This window comes from Microtus pennsylvanicus, chromosome 5 (assembly GCF_037038515.1).
Source record: "Microtus pennsylvanicus isolate mMicPen1 chromosome 5, mMicPen1.hap1, whole genome shotgun sequence".
Taxonomy (NCBI): domain Eukaryota; kingdom Metazoa; phylum Chordata; class Mammalia; order Rodentia; family Cricetidae; genus Microtus; species Microtus pennsylvanicus.
Genome location: NC_134583.1, coordinates 9730303 through 9744475, shown reverse-complemented (window position 1 = coordinate 9744475; position 14173 = coordinate 9730303). Strand labels below are relative to the sequence as shown.

Here is a 14173-nt window from a genome sequence, read left to right as displayed (position 1 = left end):
TTGCAGATTGGACTCTAGAGGGGTTCCTAGGTGTCCAAGGAGATGTCCTCAGCTTGTTCCTTGGGCAGCAGAGGAGAGGGAGCCTGAACTGGCCTTATCCTATAGCCACACTGATGAATATCTTGCATATCACCATAGAACCTTCATCCAGCGATGGATGGAGATAGAGACAGAGACCCACATTGGAGCAATGGACTGAGCTCCCAAGGTCCAAATGAGGAGCAGAAGGAGGGAGAACATGAGCAACGAAGTCAGGACTGCAAGGGGTGCACCCACCCACTGAGATGCTGGGGGCTGATCTAATGGGAGCTCACCAAGGCCAGCTGGACTGGGACTGAGGGAGCATGTGATCAAACCGGACTCTCGGAACGTGGCTGACAATGAGGGCTGACTGAGAAGCCAAGGACAATGGCACTGGGTTTTGATTCTACTGCATGGACGGGCTTTGTGGGAGCCAAGTCTGTTTGGATGCTCACCTTCCTGGATGGAGGGGGGAGGACCTTGGACTTCCCACAGGGCAGGGAACCCTGACTGCTCTTAGGATTGGAGAGGGAGGGGGAGGGGAGAGGAGGAGAGAGGGGGAGGGAAATGGGAGGAGGTGGAAATTTTTAATGATAATAATTTTTTTAAAAAAGAAAGCCTCTTGCCTGAACTTCCCAAGTATTAGGATTTCAAGAGTGGACCACAGTACCCAGTCTACCTCACAAAATTTGGGAAAAATAAAAAGCACAATTTTATATCTTATTCTATATATTTGTGAGCTATTTGAAATGTAAAAAGAGTAAAATTTGAATTCATATCTCCTTCATTTAAGCAGTCATTTCTTAACCTTGGTCCTTTCTTAAAGAGTTAAGGTGTTTTGCATAATGATTCCTCTAAAACTTTTTAAAAGATTTTGTCTGATTTTTAGTTGTTAGTCTCTATTTTTGCATCCTAAAATATATATGCTTAACTTTGCCACTATTTATTTTAAACATGGAAATTGTTGCTTTTAAAATAGCAAGTAAAGAAAATTTCTCTGCGGTTCCTAGGAAATCACAGTGAACTGACTGACACCGGCATGGGGAAATAAGGTCGCGAGCGCACGAAAGTTGTTCTAGGTTCTGAAAAAGAACTTTCTACTGACAACAGCTAACTGACTGCAGACCCCGAAACCATTCGGGCTTAACAGCTCCTATGTGAGACGCTCCCAATCCTCGCCAGCATTTGGTTTTCTGATCCTTTCTTTCCATCCCGAGAGGGGTTGCTTATACTATACATTTCTTGTCAGCACAGCCTGCGAATTTCTCACTTACCTCACAGTGAGACCAGAAAATTCCAGTTGAGTGTGCGGAGCCTTCAAGTTGCACCATTTGTGAACAGAACAGATGTGGACAGAACAGATGTGGACAGAGCGTTAAGAGAGCAGCTGCTGCGGCTCGCAGATACAAAGGCTCAGGTCAGGTGACTGTGGGGCTCTAATTCAAAGTGAGCACAGCAGTTTTGATCAATGTGGCCTAACCTAATTGCTACCCCACCCCACCCCAGTTAAAACTGTCCTGTGTCACTTTGTAGCTTTATTATTATTATTTAGTTGATACCACGCTGGGACATTTGGAAATGAAAAGTAAAGCAAATAATAGTTTTCCTTTTTCTGTTTGTGAATCATTTGTTTTGAGTTAGGTACATTTCTTTAGTCCATTGATTGCTCTGGAAATCAGCAGTCACAGATCGATAAGTCATGTCCAGCTTTATAAACAGCTGCCTGGGGTGAACCTAGCCTCATCAAATGACAGAAAACAGAGAGAGAGAGAGACAGAGAGAGAGAGAGAGAGAGAGAGAGAGAGAGAGAGAGAGAGAGAGACAGAGAGAGAGACAGAGACAGAGAGAGACAGAGACAGAGAGACAGAGAGACAGAGACAGAGAGACAGAGACAGAGAGAGACAGAGACAGAGAGACAGAGAGACAGAGACAGAGTCAGAGACAGAGACAGAGACAGACATAGAGACAGAGAGAGACACACAGAGAGAAACAAAGTTCTGGCAAACCATGCCATGCTAAAATAAGGAACGTCTACGTAGCAAGATAGGCACTTTTGCACCAGAGGGCGCTGTGCCTTCATGGAATGAATACTGCGTTCCAGCGAGAGTACTTTAGACCACAATATATGACTCAGGAAAATACTTTTCTTTCTCTATAAGGAACTGGAAAGCTAAACAGTATCCTCAGAACCCAGGTCTGATTTTAGAGGAGAACTAGAATTCCGGGGAAATTGCAGAAAACCAGAGACTAAATGCTCGAATTCACAATCCACAGCATTTTTTACTGGTCATATTAGAGAGTATCGTCTCACTGTCAGTAAAGGGATCGACAGTACTACTGGGTCTCAAAGATACCCGGAAGAAAAGGCTACTGGAGGCGCCCATATAACATACCAAAGTGGAGGCCAAGTTCTCAGCTAGCATTTGTTCCAGAATCCAGGCTCCTCAGCACTTCTCACCCCCATGCCCTGCCCCAAACTCTCCAACCCTCCAGCCGCTTCTCTTATAACAGCCAGCCAGTGGCTCCGCGCTCTCTTGGCCTCTTGGCCCTCAGCTCCTCTTTTCGTCCATTTGTCCTCTCTCCTCTTCCCTCCCTCTTCTCTCCCTCTGTAGCTCTCCCCATCTCTCTCCTCTCATGGCTGGGCTTGTTCTACCATCCATGCTCAATTCCGGCTGCTCTGCCCGATGCCTCTGCCTGTGCTCTCCCTCATATCAGCAACGCAGACCTCCTCAAACGTCGTTACATCAAAGAAAAGGCAGGGATGTCAGGTCTCAAACCTGGGACAGAAGGGTAACTGAGGTGCCTATTTAATAGCAAAGCAAACTTGGCCTCCCAGTTCTTCCAGCATGCCTGAGACCCTACCTGTTACAGGTTGTGGCTGGCATTCTCCTCCCCCTCCCCTAAACTTCTCCAGTTCAGGGACTAAGATATCTTTCCCCCAGCTGCCCTTTCTTGTATAATCCAACCGTTTTGGTTACTCTTTTGTCTACCCTTTACTCTCATGGCTCTCCTTCTCTCCCCTTCCACTCACGGGGTCCAGCGCAGGGTCATGTTCACTCTGGGTGCCTCCACGTTTCTGTCTCTGGCTATGCTACTCATTTTATCCAAAGTAAAAATTTCTCCCCTTTCATACCTAGAAGCAGTCATGTCCTTTCTTTTTTGTTTATTTATTTTCATTCCCCCGGTGCCAAAACCCTCAGTATTGACACATATGGGTTCCCTGCCAAGGAACTCGGGCTCTCCAAACCAAGCAGCTGATTTGGCTCTCCCAAGGTGTGTGCAGATCATTTGCTCTGCCGACTCCTGCCTCCCGTCGAATTTGACTCCAAATTCCAGAGTTCACCTTCTCAGCTCCCTCTCCCTTGCATGTGTTCTAACAGTTCCTTTTCCCATGTCATAAGTGTCTCTCTAACTCCTAGAGACGTCATCCTTCCACGCCACCCACCTGGGTGTCCCCCATCGCTCCGCTCTGCCCTGCGAGAGCCATCTGGGTATCTGCTAAAGACACCGACGCCCTCTTCCCTGGTTCTCTGGTCTCAGTCCCACTCTGCCAGCTCTCAGCTTCAGTCCCAAGGCTCGCGGCTTCTACACTATTTAGCATCCTCCAGTGATATCTATGACTTGTTCCCTCTCCTCCCGCTAGGAGCTGCCGAAAACAGTCCTGCAGCTTCCTTAAGCCCTTCTTGGCCTCTGTCCGGTCTGCCACTCAACTCCCTCCAGGAAATCAGGCAGCTTCCCTACACCCTCAGGACCTCTAGATTTTGGAACCCTCCCTGAGGTGGAGTTCCTGCCTGTTCCTCCTTTTTGCTCCTGGCTACCCTATTCTTCGCGTCTCAGCTCCCTCTAGGAGCTCAATGGAATCCTCCCTGGGGTGGCGTTCATTTCACAATCCTTCGCCCTTTTCTCCTTGAACTCAATTCCTTCCTCCTCACACTCAGAGATTTTTTTTAAAGCCTTGTTGTCTTATTGCAGACAACTTGGCCTCAGTACAGATCAATGGCCAAAAATTGGCACACTGGATTTCCAATTCTCACAAATCATAACCACTGCCAGAGCACACATAAATGATGCCAAATCTCTTACGTTTAAACTAGCTCAGTTCCACACTTCCTCTACTTCTGACTCTTAAAAATCTTTTATCTATAATATCTCTGCATTCTGTTCTCAGGAAAAAAAATCTCCTTAAACAATTCTCCAACTCTATCTCCAGATTTGTAAGTTCATTGGGTATGATTTTAAAAATCTGTAAAAATCTGTAACAAAATTTGGCTTTAAACTTATACCAAAAGGTTTATAATTAAAAACCTAGGGCTGGACGGTGGTGGCTTATGCCTTTAATCCCAGCATGGGGGGTGGGGTAGAAACAGAGGCAGGTGAATCTCTGAGTTTGAGGCCACCTTGGTCTACAGAGTAAGTTCCAGGACAGCTGGGGATACATAGAGAAACCACCTCAAAAAGTCAGAGAAAGAGAGAGAGAGATCTACATACAGGTAATCTTAATTTGCTACAACATACTATATATAAGATTCAGCTCTTGTTAAGAATATAATACATATGTAACAGATTCAATTCCTATTTAAAAAATAGAAAAACAAATCTATATTATAGTTATTTTAGATATCAACCACAGGGGTATATACCATGTGACTTTGCCATCTTAGCATGACCACATGGTATAAGACAATTAAGAAAGCAGCTATATAGTTTCTTAGTCCTACTGAGCCCTCTGCTTATTGTTGTATATCCTTTGTTGAATAAGAGGACAACAGTGGGTCTCCAAAATATTTTGGATTGTATGGAATTTTGTATGATGATATAAAAGTTATAAGGTCTGGACCCTGACTGCACCTATACCTGGAGAAGAAACCACCAGAACCGTGGCCTCATCTACACCTGGAAGAGCAACCACCATAGCCTATCTGCACCTGAGAAGCCACAGAGTGGCATCAGAGACCACCAGAGGCATGGCTCCACCTGCACCTGGAAGAAGAGCAACCACCTCACCCACAGCCCCCCCCCCCGCACCACTGGACCCCCCTGAAGCACAGGCCCCACCTGCACCACTGGAGAAAGAGATGGGCAGCTGACAGTGTAAGAACACATTCCACAGTGTAAAGAGCAAAGAGCGATAGGGCACTAACAGAAACTAGTTCTACACCACCCCAGGGGGCCCCTCAGACTCTGCAACCTAGTTGGCTACTAAGTGGCCTGCACTACCTTAGCCCAGATGACCCTGCAGAGCCTGGAGAGCAAGCAAAATGATCTCTCTCTCTCTCTCTCTCTCTCTTTCTCTGTCTGTCTGTCTCTCTCTCTCTCTGTGTGTGTCTCCATCAAAGACTCCAGAAGGATTATAATATTACCTAGCCTAACAAGAAATAAGCAACTTCCAAACTCTAGAAGTGACAAAGACATCTTACTGCCTGAACAGTCACCCAAAGTTCTTCTGTACCATTGGGGCATCCATCTTCAGCCTACAGGCCTGTAGTATCCAGCAGACTTTTCCATGAAGCAGGAAATTTCAAAGACAGCTCTGCCTATATTGGCAGTTTGTCAGTCACTTTCTTCTGTGTCCTGCAGAATGTCTGACAGACTCTTTCATGAAGTAGGAACCCCAAAGGACGGTCCCACCTTTAGGCAAATTCAGCAGTCATTTTTCTGCAGGTCCTGCATGTCTAGTTCAGCAGTTCAGGCAAGAGCAGTTCCTTGCCCAGATGGCTAATAAACTCCATTAGGAGCCTCTTCGATGCCCATCTTCTTCTTGAAGTAGATTGGTGCTGCCAGGAGCAGATGTGTCTCACTGTCATGAAAAGTCCTAATTTTTTTTTATATGAGGCGTTTCCAACGATGTGTGGCTACTGGGGAAGCCCCATTGGGATAGACCTCAAGAAAAGTCCTAAATTTTTGAGCCTAGAATTTTTTTTTAAACTTTTATTTATTTATTTAACTTTATTATGTTCGTTGGTGTGAAGGTGTCAGATCTCATGGAACTGCATTTTCAGACAGTTGTGAGCTGCCATGTGGGTGCTGGGAATCGAACCCGGGTCCTCTGGAAGAGCAGTCAGTGCTCTTAACCGCTGAGCCATCTCTCCAGCCCCAAGTCCTAAATTTTTAAAACATCTAAATGCCATATTATGAAGGTCTCTGAAAGATTTGAGGAATACCTAACTAACTGAAATATATCTTTATATATCTAGAAAACCTAACTAACATGACTATAAGCTTGACTATTATAGATGAGTATCTATTAAATTATATTTCTTAATTATATACTACATTTTGAATGAGCTACACAAACAATATCTTAATCAAGATCAGAAATACACATACATATAACACAATTGACCTTAAATTTATATCAATAAATCAAGATCCATACCAATGCAAATCTCTATAACAGGGCTTAGGCCTGTAGGAGAGTATGGGATATCCCAGTGGTGGATAAGGACAATGGTTTGAGAGAAAGCTTTATGAATTATTGTTTGATGAGTCTGTTAGCCCTCTCAACCTTTCTCGAGAATTGTGTGCAGGTGGGGTATGGAGTTTTCAGATGTTGAGGGCTTCAGACACAAGCTCAATGACCCTGGAAGTGAAAGCGGAGCCGTTGTCCATTTGGATGCTATGTGGTACACTGAACTGAGAGATGAATGTGTTCAAGGAGTACCTGAACCACCACATCCGCTGTTTCCCTGGAAGCAGGGAATGCCTCCATCCATCCTGTAAAGGTGTCAACAAGAGTTAGGAGATAGGGAACCTTTTTATGAGTGGGTATGTGGGTGAAGTCAATCTGCCAAACTTCATCTGGTTGGTGTCCTCGGAGCTGGTGCAAGGGATGGCACATCTGGAGAGTCCCCTGTGGGTTGGCCTTGATACACATCTGGCAGGGAGGAATGGACCTATATGTGTGGTTTGGTGGCTGTCTGAAATGATGAAGAGTGCCTGATCCTGGGGGAAGATAAGGCAATTATTTAAGTAGAACCATCCGTCTTCTGTCTGTGTGTCCCCTGTTAAGAAAAAATAATAAGGGGCAGCTCTGCCGGTGCAAAAAAGTCCAATTAGGTCAAATCAAACAGAATCAAAATGCCCATTGTTTTATTAAGTAAGACGCTCTCGGGTGGCCAAGTGCATGGCAGGGAGACAGGAAAGCGGGGAGCACATATAAACCCAGAACCACGTGTTTCTCCTATGGGAGCCCACTTAAATACCCTGTGGGAGTGGACCTGGAATGCTGGGATTTGGAGTCCAGACCAATACAACTCCCAGGCTAGGGGGGCTGGGATGGATGCCAGGGGCTGTGGCTATGCTCCCAACTTCACATCCCTTTATTCAGGAGTTTGTTTCTCTCCTCTAGTTGGTAACAGGACTGATAGGAGGGAGTCAAAAAACAAAATACTTCCCATAGAGCCAGTGGAGCTGGAGGCCAGTCCCTGGGCTACTGAGTCAGCCCTGGCATTGCCTAAGGTTACTTGGTCCTTGGAGGGCTGATGTCTCTGGAGTGGGTTATGGCTGCCTCTGGGGAAAGCTGGATGGCCTCTAATAGCTTGGCTAAAGGAATCTGTTGACAAGGTGAGTGTCATTGGTAGTGAGGAAGCCCTTTCCTTCCAAAGAGCAGAATGGGTATTGGCTATTAAAAAGGCATATTTAGAGTTGGTATAGTTGTCAGCCCATTGACCTTTACCTATTTGGAGTGGTCTAGTCAAGGTGATTAATTTGTCCTTGTGAAGAGGTCTCCACCAGCAGATGGGTTGCTTCAACCATTACAGTGAAGGTGACTGGCAGTGTCCTGATCTGTCTATAAGAGAGCTCCCATCAGCAAAGAGGGTGAACTGGGGGATTGTGAGGTCTAGGAGATCAGGCCAGGGTGGTGAGCATAAGGCCTCCACAGCCTCTGGGCGAGAGTAAGAGCAGGTATCAGAGGTGGTAGGGACAGGAAGGAGGGTTGCAAGATTTAGGGCAGGGCTGTAGGTCAAAGTAATTTGGGTTTATTTCTAGAAACAGTAAATGAGAGATCTGGAGCCATGAGGGCCCAAAGGGAAAGAGAAGAATGACTCAGAAGGTCCAAGAGGTGATGGGTGGAATATGCAGTGATTGACTGAAACTTGGTGGGGGAGGGAGGCAGATTCCATACCCAGGAATAGTTGGCTAATACAAAATGAATTCCATGTTTTTATATGTGGGCTTTGTTTTGTTGTGAATTGTTTTAGCTTTTTATTTATTTGGCATTACTGATTTATTGTTTCATCTTTTTTGTTTTAGAAAGAGAATGTGAAGTTCAGTGGGTAGGGAGGTGGGACCTGAGATGAGTTGGAGTAGGGTAAGATCGATAATACACTGTATGAAAAATATTTAATAACAACAACAACAACAATAATAATAAACCTCTTCCACCCCATTAAATTAATATCACCTTCCTAAAACTCCCAAAACTATGCTACATTTACCATCCAAGATGGCATCTAAGGGCCAGCACTTAGCGCTGCCTAGAGCGCAGGTGACACAATCTACAGAATAAAGAATTAAGCCTTCTTCACTTGCAGTCAGCCAAAAGCACTTAAGATCGTCCACCCTTATACTAGTCATAAACAAAGGGCAATGAGGCTAAAGCTCAGGATCCTAGAGAAACTAAGTAATAAGGTGAACCCAAAGAAAAACATATATAGACCCACCTGGAAATTGGAATCAGACAAAAATTTGGGAGCATGGGGGTGAGGAGTAGATGGGGGTGGGAGAACGGGGGTTGAGGAGAACTTGAGGGAATGGGATGGTCGAGATGGAGGAAGGACAGATATGAGAGCAAGGAAAGAGATATCTTGATTGAGGGAGTCATTATGGAGTTAGCAAGAAACCTGGCTCTAGAAAAATGCCCAAGAACCCACAGGGGTAACCCAGCTGAGCCCCTAAGCAATAGAGGAGAGGGTGTCTGAACTGATTTTACCCTATAGTCAGACTGATGATTATCTTAAATATCACCACAGAACCTTTGTCCAACAGCAGATGGGAACTGAGGCAATGACCCACATCGGAGCACTGGACTGAGCTCCCAAGATCCAGTTGAAGAGTGGAGGGAGTGAGAGTATGAGCAAGGAATTCAAGATCACAAAGGGGTCATCCACTCAGACAGTTTGCTTGAGCTAATATGGTAGCTCACCAACTTCAATTGGACTGGGAGTGAACAAGCATGGGAACAACCAAGCCCCTCTGAAGGGGGTTGACAACTGCGGCAGACTGAGGGCCACTGATAGTGACACTTGCGTATACCGGCTTCATGGGATCCTATTCTCTTTGGACGTAAACCTTGCTCAACCTAGACGTTGTAGGGAGGGCCTTGGACTTTCCACAGGGCGAGGTGCATGGCACTCCCTTAGGGTTGGAGGGGTGGGAGGTGGGTCTGTGGAGGAAGAGGGAGGGAACTGGGAGGACGGGAGGGAGTGAGAATTTGGATTGGGTTGTTTTTTTTTTTTAAGTAATTAAAAAAAAAAAAGGAAAAAAAAATCGTCCACCCTTACTTTCCCTTTCACTAGCGTCTCCCCCAGCCCCGTCCCACTTCCGCCCTGGTGACGTCATTTCCGTGGAGCAGTTCCGCCCAGTTGTCACTGTGCTCACCGCCCGCCCCTTTCCCTTATGTGCCACAGTAGAGTACCGGAGTTTGGCGCCAACTGGAATTTTTTTTTCCGCCTTCAATGGCGGGAACCGGCTGTGTGCGCCGAGACGTGCTTTGCGTCTTATCTGATTGGTTATCGGCGCTCGGTCCCGCCCTAGCGTCCTCCCTGCGGGCTGGTATTGGTGGAGACGGCGGAGCGCCTGGCGTTCCGAAAGCGGCTGCTGTGCTGGGCTGGCCGGCCGGGTAAGTTCCTGGGGGGCTTGTCTCGGGGCGGCGGGGAGAGGCTGCAGGGTGCCGTCCGGGACGGCCTGGGTTGTGGGCGCAGGAGCGCGCCTAGCCGGCCTCCGCCCCTGCTGCCGGCCTCGGGGACCGCCCTTCCGAGCGTGGAGGAGGGTGCTGGGGCGAGCACCGGGAGCATCGCCGGGTCTACCGGGCGCTCCTCCCCTCCCCCACTCTTGTCTCCTTGCTCCCTACTCCCGAGCTCTCGGTGAGTGTGGAGAAGGGGCTGTTCCGGGTGTCAGATGCTCTCTGACGTGGGCTGTTTGCCAAGCCAGCACCTTGAGAGAAGTTGTTTATGTTGGTCTCTGCAGCGCCCAGAACCATCCCTGACATGCTAGCGAGGATGTGAAGGTAGAATTCGCAGGAACCTCAGCATTTATGCTTCAGGATTAACTTGCCTTTGCCTCTGACTTTTGGACTTCCTGGTCTTCTCTGTTCTCTCCACAGCACCGACACCAAACCTTTTCCTTAAGGCCTTTCCCCCATGAGCCTTAGCTCCTCTTTGGAAGCGAACAGGCCATTAGACAAGACTTCTTGCATCTATACCCAAATTATTTTTTCATAGTATTTCCTGCCGTTTTACAGGAAATGTCCAGAGATTTGTATCTTAAGGAATGTAGTTGATTTTTTTTTTTGTCATTTGACTGGAATTTAATTCCAACTCTCCACTTTGTAGCTGTTGGTCATGGTAGATATCCTAATCAGATGTCAGTTTCCACATCTTTTTAAATGGGATTAGGAATAATATGGACTTGATAGGAACTTCAGGATGATTTAAAGTAAATCAATACTAGACAGCGTTTAGATCAATACTTGGCTCATAGTAAAGGTGCAATATACATTGCTTTTCATATTTATCTTTCTCATCCTCAAAATCTAGAACTAGACTTGCCTCAACTTTAGTTTTTGCCTGTTTCTTTCCCTCTACAAACGTATGCTTTTCTGTATTGAAAAAGTGAACTCCTTCAGACTGCTTTTTAATACGCTGACCTTTCAGAACAAACCAGATGACTACTGTCTCTGCTTTTGCTTATGAATCTGTTGGAGCTGTCTCTCCAGATACGGGGGACTCAGCTTGGAACTTACAGTTTTTTCTCTTTCTTTCTTTCTTTCTTTCTTTCTTTCTTTCTTTCTTTCTTCTTCTTCTTCTTCTTCTTCTTCTTCTTCTGCTTTTTTTTTTGGTGCTAGGGACTGGCATGTTCAGAACCCATGAGCGTGCCAACTGTACATTACTGGACAACATTCCAGCCCGGCAGCTGTTATCCCTCATTAACTTCTCATCTTTTAAAACTTGGCCCCTGCAGCTCTTGAAGATCCCATTCCTCTTAGTGTTAGCTCATTGCCTTTTCAAAAGGGAGCTGAGAGGGAGTATAGAAAGCCCTCTTCCACCTTGCCCTCCTCTTTCCCTCCCAGGAGACTGACTTTTGTAGTATCTATCTATCTATCTATCTATCTATCTATCTATCTATCTATCTATCTATCTATCGGTTTTTCTGAGGGTTTCTCTGTGGGTGCGTAGCTCTGAACGTCCTAGAACTTACCCTGCAGACCAGGCTGGCCTTGAACTCAGAGATCTACCTGCCTCTGCCTCCAAAGTGCTGGGATTAAAGGCACACGCTACTACTCTCCCGCCCAGACTTTTGTAATTTTTTAATATACCTATCACCATGACTGATGAATCCCAGATCATAATCTCTATCATGTTAACTCTTTTTCTTTTAAGAAAAATCCATTAGGTGTTTAAACTCTATTTCCAATTTTGTTAGACATCTTCTGATTGTTGTACAAGTGATTCACTAAATCTTTATTTTTCCATTGCCATTAAAAGCTTGGCTTCTACCATGGCAGAGGTAGAAACTTGAGAATCGTCTCTAACTAATTTGGAATTTCCTTATCTCAACAAATGATTATTGTAGTTAGTTGAATTTCTGGATTCCTATTTAATAGTTATAGAAGGCAAAGTGTACTTTTGGGGATATTTATTTATTAGGATATTGTTTATAATGTCTTAAAATTATTTTTATTATCTTATGTGTATGGGTGTATGTATATCTGTTCACTGCATGCATGTCGGGTGCCCACATAAGCCAGAAGAGGGTGTCAGATCCTCTGAAAATGGAGTTACAGATAGTTGTGATCCACCGTATGTATAGATTTTATCTTTGCTGATTTAATGGCTCTGGCTTGTTTTGTGTTTGTTCAGTTTTTCACAGAGTAGAAAGAAAACCAGGCTGAAGCTCTTGTGAGACAAAGTCTGGCTGTATTGAGATGAAGAGAGTAAACATCTCCATGCGAGCTCAGATTCTTTCTCAGGGTTGCTGTGCAAATTGTGCTGTGTGCTGTTGTGGTACAGACTATTCTTGCAGGGCTGGTTGAACCCAGAACTTTGCTCACAGTGGGCAAGTTATACTCTCCCACTGAACTGTATCCCCAGTGGTGCAGAATTTTAACCTGAGAATATTTAACTAGACATCAGCATCTCTAAGTTTGACAGAAGTTATTAGGCTTTTGTTTCAAGTGAGGAGGTCGAGGAAGAAACTAACCATCTTGGAAATTTGCCGTCTTTATTACCTAGCCATGGCCCCTTTATCTGTTTGTTTACCAGGGAGTCTGTTGTCTTAGGGTTTCTGTTGTTGTGTTCTGAAGAGACACGATGACCATGGCAACTCTTACAATGGAAAACATTTAATTGAGTGGCTTACTGGTCAGAGGTTTAGTCGTTATCATCATGACAGGACATGGCAGCATGCAACCAAACACGGTGCTGGAGAAGGAGCTGAGAGTTTTACATCTTGATCTGCAGGCAACAGGAAGTGTTCTGAAACATTGGTCATGGCTTTAGCATATATGAGACCTCAAAGTCCATCCCCACAGTGACACACTTTCTCCAACAAGGCTATACCTATTCCAACAAGGCCACACCTTCTAATAGTGCCACTCCCTTTGAGTTTATGGGGGTTAATCACATTCACACTACCACATCTTCTAACTCCTGGTCTCTCATTCCCCCTCTCAGAGATCGCCCTAACTGCTGTTAGGGGACAACAACCACTCTTGCTGCTTCATGCTGACAAAGGGTCTAGGGAGGGGGACAGTAGTCAGAGTGCCTCAGCAGGGTCTCTCTAAGGGAGCATGAGAAAACCCGATTAATGGCAATGGTCCAGAACATATGACAGCCATTTGGTGATGCTGTGTATCTTTGGAGCTTGTCATATAAGGGAAGTAGCATCTATAATATATAAACGTGTACTGTAATTCCTACTGAGAGTACGGTTAGAAAAATAGCAGGGGCAGTTTTGCCCTTGTTAGAGGAAGAGAACAGGCAAGAAAATGATCCAAATACTTTTCAGTAGGCTGTGTCGTAGGTATCAATGAGATTGATGATCTCTCCAACACCACTGTCTAAGATAGACACTGTTGGAGGATGCTGTTTGTCTGGTTCAAGTATTCAGGGAGCCTTTCATCGGCCATTGTAAGCTAAGAAGTTGAACATTGCCTTCCTTTTACTGTAACCTCGTGGGGAACACTAAGAGACGAGGTTAATGAGGAAAATTTGATGTCATGGTTGGCCTAAGTTTTATTTAATAAGGTGAGGCATAATTTTGTATCTGGCTGGTCTGTGTACCAGAAAACATTTTCCAAAATCCTATAGAGGCCTAGTGGTAGTTTCTTACCAGCAAGAGATGTTATCAGCTGTTAACTGCCAGTGGAAGTGGACAGTATGGGCCAAACGTGAGTTGAAAGTCACAACCAGTCATCAGCATCTGAAGTTTGACAGCAGTATATCTGGCTACTTCCTTGAATCAGGAGACATGATTGGTTAGGATACAGGATATCATATTATAGCTCTTCCAGAAACAGTATCATCAGGAAGCAAATTATTAGTGGGAAATAGTTGTCCAAATAGCATCTCATGGTTAAGTATGTCGTCTCAGGACTGTCCAAGAGACATACATATTGATCGTATTATTCCTGGTTATACTTTCCTTTTGAGTGTCTAAGATCATGTAGGTGGCCAAAATTAATGATTTTTTGCTGTTAAGGCCAGCTGAAGGTCTGGTCCTCCTCAGTGGTTACTTGAACTTGGGCAGAGCCTCTGATTCCTAGTCTGTCTTGTCAGTTTGTCCATCTGTGTGAGGATAAGCCAGAGGTCTTGCTTTACCACTGTTTCATTGGAAGTGTGGAAGATTTTTTTCCTCTTTGTTGACCCTTCTTTTTCCACACTGGACACTGGTTAGAGCCCACTGAGTGGCATTTCTTTATTTTTTTTTAATA

General features: G+C 45.2%; 1 protein-coding gene across 2 annotated transcripts in view; it reads left to right on the top strand.

The window, feature by feature from the left end:
* Nucleotides 1-9770: 9770 nt before the first annotated feature.
* The window catches only part of Casp8ap2 (caspase 8 associated protein 2), a 37908-nt gene continuing 33505 nt past the window's right edge, over nucleotides 9771-14173 (top strand). The window contains exon 1 of one of the 2 annotated variants that reach the window (XM_075971271.1): nucleotides 9771-9862. The gene's annotated coding sequence lies outside the window, so the exon portion shown is untranslated. Of the gene's footprint in view, nucleotides 9863-10023; nucleotides 10107-14173 lie in introns of those variants that run through there. The other variant, XM_075971273.1, reaches the window with a different exon arrangement.